Consider the following 13,851-nt stretch of genomic DNA (forward strand, 5'->3'; position numbering starts at 1 on the left):
TGAGCAGCAAATGCAGTAGATAGATTGTGTGAAGTGCAAGTAAAGCGCTGTTTGACCTGAAGGCATGTTCGGGTCCTTGGATACTGAGGAGGGAGGAGGTCAAAGGGCAGGTGTTACATTTTCTGAGGTTGCAGAGGAAGGTGCTGTGGAGTGAGAGGTGGGGTTTAAGGTAAAGGAAGAGTTGACCAGGGTGTCCCAGAAGGAATGGTCCCTGTGGAAGGTGGACCAGGGAGGGGAGAGGAAAATGTGTCTGGTGGTGGCATCACGTTGGAAGTGGCAGCTAATGATCCTCTGGATATGGATGCTGGGGAGATGGTAGGTGAGGACAAGGGTGAGCCTAACATTGCTGTGGAAGGGGACAGAGGGGGTGAGGGCTGAAATGTGGAAGATGAGTCAAACCTGGCTGAGTGTCTTGTTGACCATGGTGCTGGGGAATCCTTGGTTAAGGAAGAAGGTGGACATTTTGGAGGCCCCCATGTCAATTTAGTCTCTTCAGAATAGATGCAACAGAGATGGAGGAACTGGGAGAATGAATAGCATCTTTATAAGAAGTAGGCTGAGGGGATGTATAGACAAGGTAACTGTGAGAGTCAATGGGTTTGTGGTGGATATCAGTGTTCAGCCTATCTCCAAAAATGGAAGCAGATATATCGAGGAAGGGAAGGGAGGAGTCAGAGATGGACCAGGTAAGAGTGAAGGGGTGGAAATTTAAAATGAAATGGACGAACTTTTCCAATACCAGATGAGAGAGGGAAGCAGCATCAATGATGTAATTGATATACCAGGGAAAGGGTTGTGGGAGGATGACTGGAACAAGCAATGTTCCGAATGGGAAGGAACTGGACAAGGGGATCTCGAGAATTGCATCAAGGTAGGAAGAGATGAGTTCTATGGGGCAGGAGCGGGCAGAAACAATAGGTCTGCACAGGCAGTACTGTTTGTGGATTTTGGGAAGGAGTAGAACTGAGCTGTGCAGGGTTGGGAGACTATGAGCTTGGAGGCAGTGGCAGTCGGGGATAACCAGGTGGAATGAGGTTAGTAACCACCGTGGACACAATGGCCTGATGTTCCATGATGGGGTCATGATGCAGAGGGAGATAGCAGGAAGTATCTGAGAACCAGAGCTTAGCCTCTGCAATGTAGAGGTCGGTTGATGTAGTTGCTTTTGTGCGACCGTTGTGAGCCCTGGCTGATGTGTGAGGGGCAGTACCACTGTGGTGCCAGCCCTGCTACACTGGCAGCTGCAGTGAAGTGGCAGATATTAACTGCCCATGAGCCATCAAATGGAGATGCCTGGCACAGAGCCTCCTGGGAGACTGTCCTCTGCAAAGACACCATGACAATGTCCCCTCTTTCTCAGTGAAGTCGGAGGCATTGAGTGAGCAGTGGTTCAGACCCTGGCAGAGTGCAGCTGTTCAGTCGCCCTGGTGTGGTACTGGAGCCAGGTTCCCCTGAAGCAGCCAGCAGCACTGAGCTCCACAGTCCCCAGTGCCTGGGCTGCCCTGCTCTGTCGGGATGCTCTCCTGTTCCCATCCAGGACATGGAGAAGAACTTCCTGTCGCTCCTGGACAGCTTTCAGGAGAGCCGCTAGTCAGGCCTCGCTCCTGCTCTATCCCCCAGTCCCTGCCATCTCCAGGGATGGCCTGGGGCTGCAGTCCTGAGGTGGGTGATGCTCCTGGGTTGAGGAGAATGATCAGTCTTTTGTATCCACCTCAATATCAGGGGGTCTTGGGGGAGGTCGCCCATTCCACATCCACCCACTCTCTGTGTCAAAGCTTTACCTCTCGTCACTTCTGAATTTTTCACTGGCAAGCAACTGAAAAGAAGTTTAATCTGAGTCATCTCATGATCAATCCTTCAGCCAATGGAGACAGTATCCATAGATTCAGTCTAGACCCTTCCTAATTTTATACACCTCTATTAAATCCCCAGGACTCTTAGCCCAACGCCTTTCTGCAATCCAACAATCCTGATAAAATTCCAGCAAATCTCTTCTGAATCCTTTGTAAATCCTTTGCATCCTTCAGCTGCCCAGGATTGGAAACCATTGTCACAATGAGGTTGAACTGTTTTTGATCAGCTCAGGAAAAAAAACTTCTTCACTGTTGTGCTTGCTGCTTCTAGTAAGCCGCAGAGACAGTGACAAAGCGAGAGAGAGAGAGACAGACACCAATAGTGCAATAGAGAGACAGAGAGAGAGAGAGATGAAAAAAAAGAGACAGCAACAGCGCGATAGAAAAGAGACAGCAACAATGGCAGCAGTACAGTGAAGGGACTCAGGCTTGGCCACTAGCAGAGCATTTAGTAAGAAGGACTGTGAAGTTGAACAATGTTCCTTTATTCTTCTGCTTTTATATTCCTTTTTTTAGATTCCCTACAGTGTGGAAACAGGCCCTTTGGCCCAACAAACCCACACCAACCCTCCAAAGAGTAACCCACCCAGACCCATTCCCCTACCATATATTTACCCCTGACTAGTGCACCTAATACTCAGGGCAATTTAGCATGACAAATTCACTTGGCCTGCACATGTTTGGATTGTGGGAGGAAACCGGAGCATCCCCACGCAGACATGGGGAAAATGTGCAAACTCCACACAGACAATCACCCGAGGCAGGAATCAAACCTGGGTTCTTGGCACTGTGAGGCAGCAGAGCTAAGCACTGAGCCACTGTGCTGTCCATTTTGGTTTATGTTTCTGTGTTTTAAGATATCGATGGAGAGTGGCATTGCGACACAACACTTTTCACTGTATATTGCAACAAAATACTCATGACAATAAATAAATAAATAAATGCATACATACATAGATCTTATCAAAAGCTCACTTTTCAGTCTGGTACTTTACAACAACAGCTTGGTCAGAGAATTTACACACAACTTGATCATTCATATTAGGCAAACAGCTCCGTTTCTTTGAATCTAGCCCTCAGTCAAAATCATTTTTGTTTGGTCATTTCTTAGATTACTTCAGTCACAACTTTTAACGTTTCCAGAGGATACCTTTTCATTCTCAATACCTTCTTTATTCGTTGATGCAGTCAGATTGTAACAATACCTTATGTGTTGAAATTAATATCAACTCACACAGAATTAGAAAAAAATTAATCATATCCTCAATTATCAACTCTCAAAGAAACTTAAAGCCACAATACACAGGCAAAGTGCAATTCCCAGGACACCACGGTCTTTTTAATTGGCATGAGACCATGGGCATTACATAACAACAAAAGGAGGTTGTGATGAAACGATGGATCAAACGGCCATTTTCTGTACTGTGAAATTCCGTGATTCTATATTATTGTTACATTACTCCAAAATGATTTAGGAACCACATTGCAATGTACATCCAGAGAGCCGCATCAGTCACTATTACTGGGTCAATGCATCGAGGCAACAGTCTTTTGACCATATCACACACTAAAACCTGGATGAATACCATAAGATCATGAGACAGAGGAGGAAAAGTAGGCCATTCAGCCCATTGAGCCTGCTCTGCTGTTCAATGAAATCATAGCTGATCTAATAATCTACAGCTCTCCTTCCTCCCATAATCATTGTTTCCCTTCCCGATTAAAAACCTGTCTTGAGTATACTTAGTGACCCAGCCTTGATAGCCCTCTGTGCACAGAGTCACTGCCCTCTGAAAGAAGAAATTCCTCTTCATCCCTGTCTTAACCATGCAACCACTTACCCTGAGATGATGCCCTCCATTCCTAGACTCTCCCACAATAGGAAACAACCTTTCACTATCTACCCTCCCAAGCTCCCATATGGACCTTGTGCATTTCAATAAGTTCATCTTTCACTCTTCTAAATTCAGACACGTAAAGGCCCAATCTACTCAACCCCTCCTTATAAAGATGTTCCCTCCATACCCGGAATCAGCCGAGAACTGTCTCCAGTGCCAAGATAGCTTTCTGTACATGAGGGGAACTAACTGTTCACAGTATTTTCTATCTAGTGCCTTGTATGATTATAGCATAACTTCACCATTTGCTGCAACTTTATAAAATGTCACAGTTATATTCCTTTGCACGTCCTTCACATCTCAGTTCCAATTGTAACAGGGAGACAAATCATTAAATGTGATTGTAAAGCACTTAGATCAAATTCTGAAAACCAATAGAATCAAAAGTATGAGTCTTCATTCACTGGAAAAGCTAATGTTCCCCCAAAGACAGGCTGAGAGCTGAGAGAGTAGGGGTGAGTGTGGGTAGTCTGTTTAATGGAGAGGGATGGTATAGGCTGGAGATCACCATCTTCCCAGTGATGTCCAGTGGGTATGGCCATAAGCTCCTCCAACAAGGGTCAATCGTGGGACCCATCTGCAAGAATGAAGGCACCCTTGGAAAGATAGCTGCCCCCCCCCCCCCCCCCAACACTGACAACGAGCTCCCTCCCCTTGCCTCCCTCACCACAGGCTCTAGGTCTGACCTTCTCCCCTTCCTCCGTCGACCCCACACTGCTCCTCCTGGCCCCGGGGCTCCGATGGGAATCAGACTCGGTGCAATACCAGGAATGCCCACCAGTCTCAGGCATGGCTGGCACTGGAGGAAGGTCAGCCTCTGATTGGACAGCAGTTCTCAGGGGGTGGGACATCAGCCCATGCTGGGAACCGAACAGCAGCCAGTGGGTGGGTGGCCCAAGCAGTGGGGTGCTTGTAAATGATCATCACAGAGACTGGTTCTGCCACAGCCACTACATTCCACCCAGTATCTCTGTTTCTCTCCCCATGGACAGGGCCAGACCAACTGAGTACTGTTAAAAGGAAACTATAATTTGAAATGAATTCCTGTTCTGATGAGTGCAGGATGAAAAGTCATAACTTCCCACTTCCTGTTAACAATATTCTGGCATGTTCTGATTCTTTTATATTTATAATAACAAGGGCATTGTTACTGATTCATCCTGATATAGTGACCTTGGTGACCAGGTTTTGCACAGGCCTCAGTTAATTGGTTAGATTATTAACCGTTTACTTTAAATCAGTTATTCTATGTTTGTACTGAACTGTAATAACATTCTAAGTTCTACGTGTCGTTCAGCACATTAACCATTTAGTTTTCCAATGCAACATTGAAGCCAGCCTGTATCCCAACTACCTAGGTAAAAACAATGACTGCAGATGCTGGAAACCAGATTCTGGATTAGTGGTGCTGGAAGAGCACAGCAGTTCAGGCAGCATCCGAGGAGCAGTAAAATCGACGTTTCGGGCAAAAGCCCTTCAACTCCTCGGATGCTGCCTGAACTGCTGTGCTCTTTCAGCACCACTAATCCAGAATCCATGCATCCCAATTACCTTTTAGCTTCAGCTGCCCCCTGCTGCTCATTTTAGGATTTACTCCTCATACAAATCAACTTGCCAAACAAAATTAACCAAGGAATATTTGAGTGCTTCTCAAACACATTTCAGGGAATTTGGACTGTCGAGATGGAAAAAAATAAATAACATTTCAAGAATTTAAAAGTAGCCTCACTGTAAAATCTGCTATGTGATTATAGAATGCCAACAGTGCAGGTAAAGGCTATTCAGCCTATCGAGTCTACACTAGCCCTTGGTAGAGCATTCCACCTTATCCCTATACTTTACATTTACCACAGCCATCTCTCCTAACCTACACATCCCTAGACATTATGGGCAATTTAGCACGGTCAATCCACTTCATCTGCACAGCTTTGGACTGCAGGAGAGAACCAGAGCAAACCCACATAGACCCAGAGAGAACATGCAAACTCAACACAGACTGGGATCATACCCAGGTCCGTGATGTTATAAGGCAGTAGTGCTAACCACTGGGGCACCATACATGCCTACAAACCCAAATTGGAACATGATCATGGCAGGGGACATCCAGGAGGACAATAGAAATGCTTGAGGGATCTCTTTGAAATGCACCCAAAAGAGATCAAACCAAGATACAGCAACCCCCTGGCCTGTGACCAACCAGAGTGGGGGAGTTTCATCCTGAAACATGAGGACAAGAGTGTTGGAGAGAGTACAACGACCATCGACCTTCAGGTTCCACCATGGGGTTTATCAGCTCACACATGGGGTTTATCAGCCGTCCCTGAACTCGGACAGCCGGAGCGGGAACAAGTCACCCTCCATCCCGAGGCACTGCCAGTGGATAAGAAATAAATCCATTCTGGAAAATAACTCTTTCAGTAGAAAGTCCAGATGAAAATGATTCCCTCATCATCCACAACAAAAGGATTACTCTCACTGAGGATTGCTTTCTTCTGGATCACCATAACCATAGCAAGCTGAAGATTCCAGCTCCAGCGCTGAAAGGGCTGTCATTCCATTGAATGGCTTGGGCTTGGACTCGTTGAGTTCAGAAGAATGGGGGGGTTTGGGGGGGCTCTGATTGAGGTATATAAAATGCTAAAGGTGATTGATAAGGACATTGAACAGACATACCTTCTTGTGAGGCAATCTCAAACAAGAGGGTATGGATACAGAGTGAGAGGAGGTAGGTTCAAAACTGAGATGAGATGGAACTATTCCTCTCAGGGGGTTGTGAATCTGTGGAACTCATTCCCTAGAGTGCAGTGGTAGCAGAGTCAACCAACAGATTCAAAAAGGAAATAGGTACGTTTCTGATGACAAGTAGGATAAAGGGCAATGGGGGGCAGACAGGACAATAGAGTTGAGACCAGGATAAGATCATAATAAACGATGGAGTCAAAGGGCTGAATTGCCTACTCCTGCTTCTAATTCGTATGCTCCTATGTCCCAATAAATATGCAGATACAGATTGTCCATCAGTATTTTGCAAAGAGAACATTCTGAATGCTGTGTAAACCTTCAATCAAATCCAGCATCAAGGGGTTACAGTGAGATGAGGAATATTCCATATTGTTCACTCAGGATGTTCCAAAATACTTCACGTCCAAATCACGTTAGAAGTGCAATCACTTGTTGCTATGTCACCAAACACAGGAGCCATGTTGTGCACAGCAAGACCCCAGAACAGAAATGAATGAGCAGTCAGTCTGTTTTCTGATGTTGTTGATAGAGGGGATGAGTATAACATTAGGATAAATTGGAACCAGTATTGTACAGAACAATGGGATCTTTCCCACCAATCTGAGTGGGTATTGGTTTGTCTAATCCTCTCCATCTGATAGTTTATGCCTCTCTCATAGCAACCTATCACCAATTTCATGAAACCACTTCATTTTAACGGACTCTATTCCTCTTGCAACAATCTCACCACACTCCCTACAAACCCAGCCTGCATCCTCCTTAAGCAGAAGCTAAAGGTCTTGGTGTTTTCTCCTCCTTCAGGGAAGTTCCTACACCAGCCCTCAAGAATTCACATCAAAGCAATCTAATCTGTTCTAAACCACTTTAAGAAACCTTCACGTCAGAACTGGATTTAGATTCCATCTTATACACAAAACCTTGCTTGTGTCATCTGATGGGCTTAGGGGAAGCAATGATAAATTACTGAGGAGCTGAACTAGCGGGTGGCAGGGATCATTTAACATGGGCATATCTAAAGAGATCTAATTGGAAAAAACTGCCTAACCTTGGTAATATAAATGGTGCTGTCACAGAGGATGTGACACAGAGAGGGATTGACTGCATCGATCAAAGCTGCTGTCAGCAGCGGCCAGAGAAAATCAGATCTACAGGATAATATATCTTAGGAACCAATTCTGAGTTTATACAAGATGCTGGTCTTGTACTCACCTAGAACACTGTATAATTCTGCTCACTGTACAAGACAGATATCCAGTAGCGAAGAGGGTGCAGCAGAGGTCACTTGAAGATAGATGAGATTAACCAGCTGATTCTATGAGACCACACTGTGGGAGGTGAGGGCTGGCTATGCTGGAGAAGTGAAAGCTCTCAATAGATTCCGTTGATACCAGCACCATGTAATTTTCCATAAAGCACTTGCCAACCTTTGAAAGGTGCTCTAAATGTGTATCCTTCTTCCTAAGGCAAATTACATCTGCAGTACAAATTTTTTACATACTTGTAAATGAGAAAAAACACCAGTGCAGTGATGAATCTCTTAAAGTCACAGAGTCATAGAGATATACAGCATGGAAACAGACAGTTCAGTCCAACCCATCCATGCCGACCAGATGTCCCAACTCAATCTAGTCGCACCTGCCAGCGTTTGGCCCATATCCCTCTAAACCCTTCCTATTCATATACCCATCCAGATGCCTTTTAAATGTTGTAATTGTACCAGCCTCCATCACTTCCTCTGGAGTTCATTCCATACACGCACCACCCTCTGCATGAAAACATTTCACCTTCAGCTCCTTCTAAATCTTTTCCCCCTCATCTTAAACCAAATCCTCTAGTTTTGGATTCACCTATCCTGATGAAAAGATCTTGGTTATTCACTCTATCCATGCCCTCATGATTTTATAAACTTCTATAAGGTCACCACTCAGCCTTTGGTGCTGCAGGGAAAATGGACTCAGTCTAGTCAGCCTCTGCCTATAGCTCAAATCTTCCAATCCTGGCAATATCCTTGTAAATATTTTTTGAACCCTTCCAAGCTTCACAACATTCTTTCTATTGTCAGATCATTGTTTCTTCTGATTGGCTGTTGCTAATTATTCTCTGAACCAAAGCAAAGTACGAGAATTTTGCGCAATAGGTCAGGCAAGCTGAGCTGGACTGGAGATTGTGAATCCAATACCAATCTGGTTTAAACAATAGCGGTCCTGCCAACTGCATTAACCAGTCCTCCAAGTATGTAAAGAAATGACAGATTTCATAGTTGTTTTCTTTGTTGTGTAGTACAAAACATTTGCAGTTTAGATTCCTGCTTCACATTTAAATGAGTTACAGCAATATCTTGCAGTAAATTGCAATATAGTCTTTTTCATGTCAAGATGATTCATGGTTGACTTGGCAGCAGAGGGAGAAAATGTGTAAGCAGCTAGAGAAAGAGGAAGGCTACATCAAATTAATAAGGAAAACACAACTTAGTTACAATCCTATCTGTATGTATAACAACACGCATACTTAACAGTTGGAAAAAAATACAACATCGGACTACTGCCAAGGCTGGAAATGGGAAATGAAAACAGAAAATGCAGGAAAGACTCAACAGCTGTGGAGGTGGTGACAGAAACAGAGTCAATGGTTATGACAGATCATAAGGATTCATAGAAATCCCTCAGTAATGGTCAGTTTGACAGGGCTCGGCCAACATACAGGACATACAAACACACAAAATAGGAGCAGCTTTAGGCCACTTGGCCCCTCAAACCTCTCCCACCATTCAGTTAGATTATGGCTGTTCTGATTCCTCCACATTTCAGCCTCTTTCTGAGAACATTTCGCACAAACTTCATTCCTTAACAAGAGCCCATCCACCACTGATTTAACAATGTTCAAAAGCTCCGCTTCCACCACCTTTTTAAGGAAAACAGTTCTGCCAGGAACCTGGATTCAATTCCACCCTTGGGCAACTGTCTGCCCGGACCCCGAATCTGTGTGGGTCTTCTCTGGGTGCTCCAGTTTCCTCGCTCAGTCCAAAGATTTTCAGGTTAGGTGGATTGGCACTGCAAAGTTGTCCTACAGTGTCCCGGGATGGGCAGGCTGGATGAATTATAAAGTCGTAGAGTTATAGAGATGTACAGTGCAGAAACAGAACCATCAATTCACCTGTCCAAGCCAACCAGAAATCTTAAATTAATCTAGTCCCATTTGCCAACATTTGTCCCATATCCCTCTAAACCCTTCCTATTTATATGCCCATCCAGAAGCCTTTTAAATGTTGTAATTGTACCAGCCTCCACCATCTCCTCTGACAGCTCATTCCATACATTAAATCCTCAGCATGAAAAACTTGCCCCTTAGGTCCTTTTTAAATCTTTCCCCTCTCATCTTAGACTGATGCCCTCTAGTTTTGAGCTCCCCACCATGGGGAACAAGCCTCAGCTATTCATCCTATCCATGCCCCTCATGATTTTATAAATCTCTTTAAGGTCATCTCAATGCTCCAGGGAAAACTAGCCCCACACTATTCAGCCTCTCCCTGTAGCTCAAACCCTCCAACCCTGGCAACTTCCTTGTAAATCTTTTCTGAACCCTTTCAAGTTTTATAACATCCTTTCAATAGGAAGGAGACTAGAATTGCACGCAATATTCCAACAGTGGCCTAACCAATGTCCTGTACAGCCGCAACATGACCTCCCAACTCCTGTACTCAGTACTCTGATCAATAAAGGAAAACATACCAAATGCCTTCTTCACTATCCTATCTACCTGCAACTCCACTTTCAAGGAGCTATGAACCTGCACTCCAAGGTCTCTTTGTTCAGCAACATTCCCCAGGACCGTACCATTAAGTGTATAAGTCCTGCCCTGATTTGCATTACCAAAATATAGCACCTCACATATATCTAAATTTAACTCCATCTGCCATTCCTTAGCCCATTGACCCATCCAATCAAGGTCCCTTTTTACTCTGAGATACCTCCTTTGTTGTCCACTACACTTCCAATTTTGGTGTCATCTGCCAACCTACTAAGTATACCCTTTATGCTCACATCCAAATCATTTATATAAATGACAAAAAGCAGTGGACCCAGCACCGATCCTTGTGGTACACCACTGGTTACAGGCCTCCAGTCTGAAAAACAACCCTCCACCACCACCCTCTGTCTTCTACGTTCAAGCTAGTTCTGTATCAAAATGGCCAGTTCTCTCCCCGTCTTCCATGTGATCTAATTTTTCTAACCAGTCTACCATCAGTCAAACACCTCACTGAAGTCCATATAGATCACAAGCATCACTCTGCCTTCATCAATCCACTTTGTTACTTCTTCAAAATACTCAATCAAGTTAATGAGATGTGATTTACCACACACAAATCCATGTTGACTATCCCTTGCCTTTCCAAATATATGTAAATCCTGTCCCTCAGGATTCCTTCCAACAACGTGTCCAATACCGATATAGTTCAAGAAGGCAGTTCAGCAGCACCTTCCCCAGGGCGGTTTGGGATGGAGCTGGAGTAGGTGCAAACCTGGACAGTGACAGTCATTTTTCACAAAGGTAAACAGATGAACTCAAACAACCTGGGACTGTATCAGCACTAAGGAGCAAATCCAGCCCGGCTCACCTGACACTCTCTCCCTCAGCCAGTTCCAACCTCTCTCTCCCACTGAAAGGTCACAATTTAAAATCCTTCCACGTATTCACAAATCCGTGCAGAACAATCGACTCTCCAAGTGCTCTGCTCCATATTTCCTCAGTTCTCGAACTCATGTTACCCGTGGATACACCTAAACCCACAGCCTCTCCATCCACTGCTCCCTGGGGATGCCAAGCCCTCAGTCACTCACTCGTACCTCAAATATTTTTTAAAACCTTTCCAAATTCTCTCCCTCCATCAGTCTCTTGTCCCGCACAATGGACACAGCATGTTTCTGCAGCATGTTGTTATATTGCTGCCACAGTGCATCTTCATGTAACCAGGGCTGTTCACTTGAAAAGCAGACCATGACTGAGAGGGTGACATCAAAGAGCCATTGGGCACATTAACATCCAGCTGCTCACCTCATTGTTTTCATTAATAATAGTGAATATATTTAAAACTACACGACAGCAACATCACTGTGACTTGCATACACTTTCATCATTGAGACGGGGCGAATGTGTGCAGTTAACCCATGGAAACTGGGTGAAGGGGTACAGCTTATCCAGGTAACTGTGTGAAGGGGTGCAGCTTATCCACACTAACTGTGTGAAAGGGTGCAGTTTATCTACAGTAACTGAGTGAAGAGGTGCAGTTTATCCACCTAACTGTGTGAAAGGGTGCAGTTTATCTACAGTAACTGAGTGAAGAGGTGCAGTTTATCCACCTAACTGAGTAAAGGGGTGCAGTTTATCTACAGTAACTGGGTGAAGGGGTGCAGTTTATCCACGTAACTGGGTAAAGGGTACAGTTTATCTACACTAACTGTGTGAAAGGGTGCAGCTTATCCACAGTAACTGTGTGAAGGGGTGCAGCTTATCCACAGTAACGGGGTGAAGGGGTGCAGATTATCCAAGTAACTGTGTGAAGGGGTGCAGATTATCCACAGTAACTGGGTGAAGGGGTGCAGCTTATCCACAGTAACTGGGTGAAGGGTACAGTTTATCTACACTAACTGTGTGAAAGGGTGCAGTTTGTCCACAGTAACTGGGTGAAGGGGTGCAGCTTATCCACAGTAACTGGGTGAAGGGTGTAGATTATCCACAGTCACTGGGTGAAGGGGTGCAGTTTGTCCACAGTAACTGTGTGAAGGGGTGCAGCTTATCCACAGTAACTGGGTGAAGGGTGTAGATTATCCACAGTCACTGGGTGAAGGGGTGCAGTTTGTCCACAGTAACTGTGTGAAGGGGTGCAGCTTATCCACAGTAACTGTGTGAAGGTGTGGACAGGGTGCCTGGCTCAGATTCTCTGTGTTCCAGCCCCCAGCTGCAGTGGACTCTGCAGGAGAATGTGAACAGCGAACTGTGAGTGTGAGATGAAGCAGCCTCCAGCACAGTGCTGCCATGCCTGGTGAAATCCTTCCTCTGTCACTTTCCTCACGTAGCAGCGATGGCCGAGTGGTTAAGGCGTTGGACTTGAAATCCAATGGGGTCTCCCCGCGCAGGTTCGAACCCTGCTCGCTGCGGAGTGCTGTTTTATTTTCCACATTTTGGAATAAGAAAACTCGAGCCGCAAACTCTGTTGCTCGGCAGCGCTGGCGAAACGTGAATCTCAGTCTCAGTTCGGGCTACAGATTTATTGCACGGCCGCCCGCAACGTTTGCCTAACTCCGGGGTTGTTGAAATTAATTCCTAACTTGATTCCATTCCAGGTGCACACAACTTCAATCCAGTTCACAACTTCAATGTGTATCCCGATAATTTCAGGACAATGTCAGCGCCACCTCGGTTTCAGGATAATATTAGCTCCCAGTTTATTTGAGGAGATAATGCACCCCGTCAGTTTAAGTCTCTGCCAAATGCACATTGCACATTCACAATTGGAGTCACTCTATACGACATTGCATTGTGCATTTATATTGCATTGTACTGATCAGGGCTACAGGAATGTTTACACCCTGTCTGTGCTAGTGTTTGCTGGCCTCTCAACAACATTCCTCGCTGTGAAATACCTTTTAAACTCGGAGACAGCCCAGATCAGAGCTCAGTGCAAATCCAGGACTAGACACTCGAGCCGAATGGACTCCGGCTTCCGCACCTCACACCCCAATCATTGGTTACTTCTCATGTCCATCATTGCACCGCCCCAACCCCTGCACCAATCGATATTCCTCCCGTTACCTGATTGGGTGATTCCTGGCCGTCAATCAAATAGCCAAATAAACTGCAGCGAAAAAATGCAGAGCCTGATTTGAAATGAAAACTAGCAATCCCATTCCCGTCTAAATGGAGTCATGAGGGTTGTAGTTGCTAAGGGAAGGATTGTGAATTGGTCATTCACTGACGGCTTGGAGGTTTCGAGCTGTAGGGAGAAGCTGAAAGGGCTGGGGCTATTTTCGAGGCAAAAGTGAGGACTGCAGATGCTGGAGATCAGAGTCAGGATTAGAGTGGTGCTGGAAAAGCACAGCATCCGAGGAGCAGGAAAATCGACATTTCGGGCAAAAGCCCTTCATCAGGAATACAGGCAGAGAGCCTGAAGGGTGAAGAGATAAATGAGAGGAGGGTGGGGGTGGGGAGAAAGTAGCATACAGTACAATAGGTGAGTGGAGGTGACAGGTCAGAGAGAGGAGGGTGGAGCAGATTGTGGGTAGGGAGATTGACAGGTAGGACAAGTCATGGGGACAGTGCTGAGCTGGAAGGTTGGAACTTCAGGAATGTGTAGAAGGACT

General features: G+C 45.4%; 1 non-coding gene across 1 annotated transcript; it reads left to right on the plus strand.

Annotated features, from left to right (window-relative positions):
- Positions 1-12,566: 12,566 nt before the first annotated feature.
- trnas-uga (transfer RNA serine (anticodon UGA)) lies at positions 12,567-12,648 on the plus strand. Its single transcript has one exon. It is a non-coding gene; the product is annotated as a tRNA-Ser (tRNA).
- The last annotated feature ends 1,203 nt before the right edge of the window (positions 12,649-13,851 follow it).

This window comes from Chiloscyllium punctatum, chromosome 38 (assembly GCF_047496795.1).
Source record: "Chiloscyllium punctatum isolate Juve2018m chromosome 38, sChiPun1.3, whole genome shotgun sequence".
NCBI classification, from domain to species: domain Eukaryota; kingdom Metazoa; phylum Chordata; class Chondrichthyes; order Orectolobiformes; family Hemiscylliidae; genus Chiloscyllium; species Chiloscyllium punctatum.